This window comes from Amphiura filiformis, chromosome 20 (genome assembly GCF_039555335.1).
Source record: "Amphiura filiformis chromosome 20, Afil_fr2py, whole genome shotgun sequence".
Classification (NCBI taxonomy): Eukaryota; Metazoa; Echinodermata; class Ophiuroidea; order Amphilepidida; family Amphiuridae; genus Amphiura; species Amphiura filiformis.
This window is the reverse complement of record NC_092647.1, coordinates 34375179-34381178: the sequence shown is the minus strand read 5'-3', so window position 1 is coordinate 34381178 and position 6000 is coordinate 34375179.

Here is a 6000-nt window from a genome sequence, read left to right as displayed (position 1 = left end):
GCAGTAGGTAGCTGTTAAATTTTATATTTTTCTGATGAGTGCTAGCTACAGTCATGGTCGTCAATCCAGGGGGGCAGGGGGAGTGACCCATTTGTTCATTTCAGCCACTTTTTACCAATTTTGGCCAGTTGCCCCCCCCCCCACATTTCAAGCCGAATTGGCGCAAATGTCTACAGTAGATAATTATATAGTATACAAATATTGACTGCTATGAGGGGCACAGTTAAAATTATAGGCCCGAGGTGATGTCAAAACCATGACTATGCCCGAAGCGAAGCTGAGGGCATAGTCATGGTTTTGACATCACCTCGGGCCTATAATTTTAACTGTGCCCCTCATAGCAGTCAATATTTGTTTTATATACCGAATAATATAGATTCTTCTCATTTGATTGGTTAAAAGATTTCCTGACTGACAAGGCCTACAAGCTTTTAACTGCATAGGCCTTTAGGCTTAAATGCACACAGCATGACAGTGCATGCAAGAGCAAGGGTGCAGAATTTGGACCGATATCTACCGATGTCATAATCTAAAACAACCCTACCGTTTCTGTGCTAACATCACACACTGCCGAGTCTCCAGGTCGTAGTAATTTGTCTAAAAAGTGACATTTGGCAGGTATAAATCCTTGACATGTAATATTTTGTAAACAATCACTGCACTCACTACGGGACGGTTAAAGATCGTCGTCAAGCAAGGAGAGGTCAAATTCATTGCGAACTGTGACATGCGATAGTCTCAACACTCGTAATCAACGCCGGCCGTATAGTGGAGTGCGCAATGTATACTGACGATCTGTGTATTCGGGTTGCGATTATCCAATTATATCCAATTATTTTCCGGGCATAGAATCAACTGTGCCCGGGCACAGTTGTTTTATGACGTCATCTTGATAGAAAAAGGGGGCACAGCTATTTTAATGACTCCACTTTTAACCAATCAGATGAGAGGAATCTATATATGAGGTATATAATATCTACAATAGCTGATCAACAGTAGGCAGCTGATATGTCTCTGTATTAGTACTGTACAAATGAAAAGTATGTGATTAATTATTCACACTTTGCCAGTTTTGACTGGTTCAAAAATAATGTTTTAAAATTCAAGTTTCTCAGCTCCCTTACACAAAAGGAATATGTTTGTATGTTGTTATTTTCATCTAACAGCTTGGAATGTGAAAAGCATAAATAAACGTACCACAAACATTTCCAAGTTTACAGTAAATAGCTGGTCATTGTTATCTTCAGTAGGTAGCTGACGAATGCTATCTTCAGTAGATAGCTTACCAATGCTATCTTCAGTAGATAGCTTACCAATGCTATCTTCAGTAGATAGCTGACCAATGCTATCTTCAGTAAATAGCTGACCAATGCTATATTTAGTAGATAGCTGGCCTATGCTATCTTCAGTAAATAGCTGACCAATGCTATCTTCAGTAGATAGCTGACCAATGCTATCTTCAGTAAATAGCTGACCAATGCTATATTTAGTAGATAGCTGGCCTATGCTATCTTCAGTAAATAGCTGACCAATGCTATCTTCAGTAGATAGCTGACCAATGCTATATTTAGTAGATAGCTGGCCTATGCTATCTTCAGTAAATAACTGACCAATGCTATCTTCAGTAGATAGCTGACCAATGCTATCTTCAGTAGATAGCTGACCAATGCTATTTTCAGTAGATAGCTGACCAATGCTATCTTCAGTAAATAGCTGACCAATGCTATATTTAGTAGATAGCTGGCCTATGCTATCTTCAGTAAATAGCTGACCAATGCTATCTTCAGTAGATAGCTGACCAATGCTATCTTCAGTAGATAGCTGACCAATGCTATTTTCAGTAAGTAGCTGACCAATGCTATCTTCAGTAGATAGCTGACCAATATTATCTTCAGTAGATAGCTGACCAGTGTTATCTTCAGTAGATAGCTGACCAATGCTATCTTCAGTAGATAGCTGACCAGTGTTATTTTCAGTAGATAGCTGATGAATGCTACCTTCATTAGATAGCCGACCAATGCTATCTTCAGTAGATAGCTGACCAATGCTATCTTCAGTAGATAGCTGACCAATGCTATCTTCAGTAGGTAGCTGACCAATGTTATCTTCAGTAAATAGCTGACCAATGCTATCTTCAGTAAGTAGCTGACCAATGTTATCTTCAGTAGATAGCTAACCAATGCTATCTTCAGTAAATAGCTGACCAGTGTTATCTTCAGTAGATAGCTGATCAATGCTATCTTCAGTAGATAGCTGACCAATGATATCTTCAGTAGATAGCTGACCAATGTTATCTTCAGTAGATAGCTGACCAATGTTATTTTCAGTAGATAGCTGATGAATGCTATCTTCATTAGATAGCTGACCAATGCTATCTTCAGTAGATAGCTGACCAATGCTATCTTCAGTAGATAACTGACCAATGCTATCTTCAGCAGATAGCTGACCAATTCTATCTTCAGTAGATAGCTGATCAATGCTATCTTCAGTAGATAGCTGACCAATGCTATCTTCAGTAGATAGCTGACCAATGCTATCTTCAGTAGATAGCTGACCAATGTTATTTTCAGTAGATAGCTGATGAATACTATCTTCATTAGATAGCTGACCAATGCTATCTTCAGTAGATAGCTGACCAATGCTATCTTCAGTAGATAACTGACCAATGCTATCTTCAGTAGATAGCTGACCAATTCTATCTTCAGTAGATAGCTGATCAATGCTATCTTCAGTAGATAGCTGACCAATATTATTTTCAGTAGATAGCTGAATGCTATCTTCATTAGATAGCTGACCAATGCTATCTTCATTAGATAGCTGACCAATGCTATCTTCAGTAGATAGCTGACCAATGCTATATTCAGTAGATAGCTGACCAATGCTATCTTCAGTAGATAGATGACCAATGCTATCTTCAGTAAATAGCTGACCAGTGTTATCTTCAGTAGATAGCTGACCAATGATATATTCAGTAAATAGCTGACCAATGCTATCTATAATCTTCAGTAGATAGCTGATCAATGCTATTTTCAGTAGACCAATGCTATCTTCAGTAGATAGCTGATGAATGCTATCTTCAGTAGATAGCTGACCAATGTTAGTTTCAGTAGATAGCTTATGAATGCTATCTTCAGTGGATAGCTGACCATTGCTATCTTCAGTAGATAGCTTATTGTCAACGTTATTGTCAGTATATAGCTGACCAATGCTATCTTCGGTAGTTAGCTGACAAATGTTATCTTCAGTAGATAGCTGACCAATGCTATCTTCAGTAAATAGCTGACCAGTGCTATCTTCAGTAGATAGCTTATTATCAATGCTATCTTCAGTGGATAGCCGACCACTATCTTCAGTACATAGTTGATTATCTACATTATCGTTAGTATACCGTAAAACCCCGTCTACAAGGATATACCCAAGAAACGCCCTCAATAAAATTGGTTGCTTGTTGTATTTGGAGTTTGAGCAAATATATACTGGCACTGGGTGGCTATGCATTCCATCTAAGTATGTTGTAACACCAATCAATTGTATTGACATAATAACGACTGTTTCAGTATATCAGGATCGTATAGCTCAATTGATAGAGCGTCAGACTTTGGAACTGAAGACATGCTGAAGAGAGCATGGTCCGGGCACCGGTTCCGTTTTTTCATTCTCGTTTAATTTTAACTTTTGACATGTTCTTTTATCTTTCTTCAAATCTACCTTTCTACTTTTAATTTTAGGTGTGTTTTTTTTAATTTTTTTTTTTAGTTTTTTATAGTTTTTTTTAGTAATTTTGTGGTTTTATAGAAACTAGTAAAAGCATTTATTCTTAATAATAGCGAAACCCACGGTTAGACAGATGTGTTGTAACTACTTGTCTGTCCTCGTCTTTGCAATAAAAACCTATGTTGCACCTTTGTGCCATCCCAATTCTTGAGGTAGGGTGCGTTTTTGGCTTAAGCACGATTTTGTTTCTACTTGAAATGAAATCAAAATAAATATTGTTCTGTTGCCACAATTGCATTTTTTCAATAAAAAAAAATAGATGAGGAATAATAATTATTCCATAATTATTCCATATTTGAATCTATTGTCCCATCAAGAATAGAGTGTCTTCAAAAACTTCAATCAATTCATCTGACAAAGGAAACTATTCTGGTCATTCAATTTTGTTTCGCTTGCACCTGTTATATCACAGGCGTTGGTAGAGAAGGCACACTTCTCTTGTCTTCACCAAGTAGTGATGTAAACACTAACATGATTAATTACCATAGCTAGCAATGGACATACACTATTTTTGTTCCACTTGAACCCATACTATAGGCTATTCGCTGTCGATGTGACGTAATTAATCGGATTAACTACCATAGCAATTGATGAATACAATTTTGAATATATAGCCCTGCACTTCATCGTTCACGTGGCACCTATGCATTAAACCATAGTTGTCAAAGAAATGCTAATCACTCGCCATGTAAGATTAGTATTTATGAAAAGAGTGGTATTCAATCTATGTTTGGTGACATACGCGGGTGATTAGTGCAATCTGCTTGATGGTAGTTATTGCGATTATTACGTCACTTGACAGCGAATTGTAGTATAGACGAATCCAACAAGCCAAGTGATGGTCAGAATTTATTAAGCCATTATACGCTGGTGAAGTTAACGTAATTAATCGGATTAATTACCATAGCAATAGGTGAAAACAATTTTGAACATATCGCGCTGCGCTACAAGCAGGTTACACTCATCACCTGTACTGTGTATGTCTGCAATCATAGATTGAATACAATACTGGTCTTTTCAAAGATCTTACAGGTGCAGCATGATATGGTTCAATGAAGAGGTACCGCCTGAACGTATCAGTGTATAACGCGGTATATTCAAAAATTGTTTTCACATATTGCTATGGTAGTTAATCCGATTATTACGTAACTTCGCCAGCGTATTGGAATAAAACAGGAGGATGTGAGTTCATAAGGGCAATGTCGGGGATAGGTCACAATCGATGTGGAGAGATGAGAGGTCCGACCAACAGCCATAGCGATTCAACTAATTCCAGCGGACGGTCTGTGGCTAGTAAGGAATCGTCTTTGACCACATGCGCAGATCTGTCTCGTCAGGAAGATATTTAATATCCCGAATTTATAATAGGCCTATGCCTACCAGTTCCATCAGTATAACCGATCTGCTAGAGAATATTTGTTACCATGTTTAATAAATTCAGTATTTATCGTATAATAAAATGTAGCCAAATGTATATTATGTGTCACACGGTTTTCTGCTGAACCACTAGCAGGCTATGTTACCACATCTATGACAATGACAAAGGTGAATTTTGATGATTTTTACGATCGTCCGGATGAGCAAATCACTGAATGGGTCTTTAGTTCCCTCCTCTCCTTATCCTGCCAATATTATATGAATCAAAGAAAAATAAAGAAAAAATAAAATTAAACAAGAAAAAAAGACAAAGAAAAGAAACAATAAAAGAAAAACAATAGAATAAATTAAACTAAATATGAAAAAAAAATGATCACGAAAGGAGTCTTTAGAAAATGCAAGAAAATATAAATGAAAAGTTTGAACAATATTTTGTTTATAAAAGTTTGTGTGACCGTGATGAGGCTCGAACTCACCATCTTCCGATCTAAAGAACCAAAGTCTTATGCCTTGCCAATTGAGCTATGCTCGTGAGATGCTAAATAAAGATAAAATAATACATTGTATACCTGCTTGTGTCGGTAAATGATTTGCTCAAATTCCATAATGATATAATATTGTGGAGGGCGCTAGCGTGAAATATGCTATCATCACAGTCGCTTCTATTCCTTATAGACGGGTTTCTACGGTATATCAATGCTGCCTACAGTAAATTGTTTGATCAATGTTATCTTCAGTAGATAGTTGACCAATGCTATCTACAGTAGATACATGTTGGGTACTATCTACAGTGTATAATTGATAATGTTTAAGTTCACCAGATGTGTAATATTGTATTTCTGACATCAT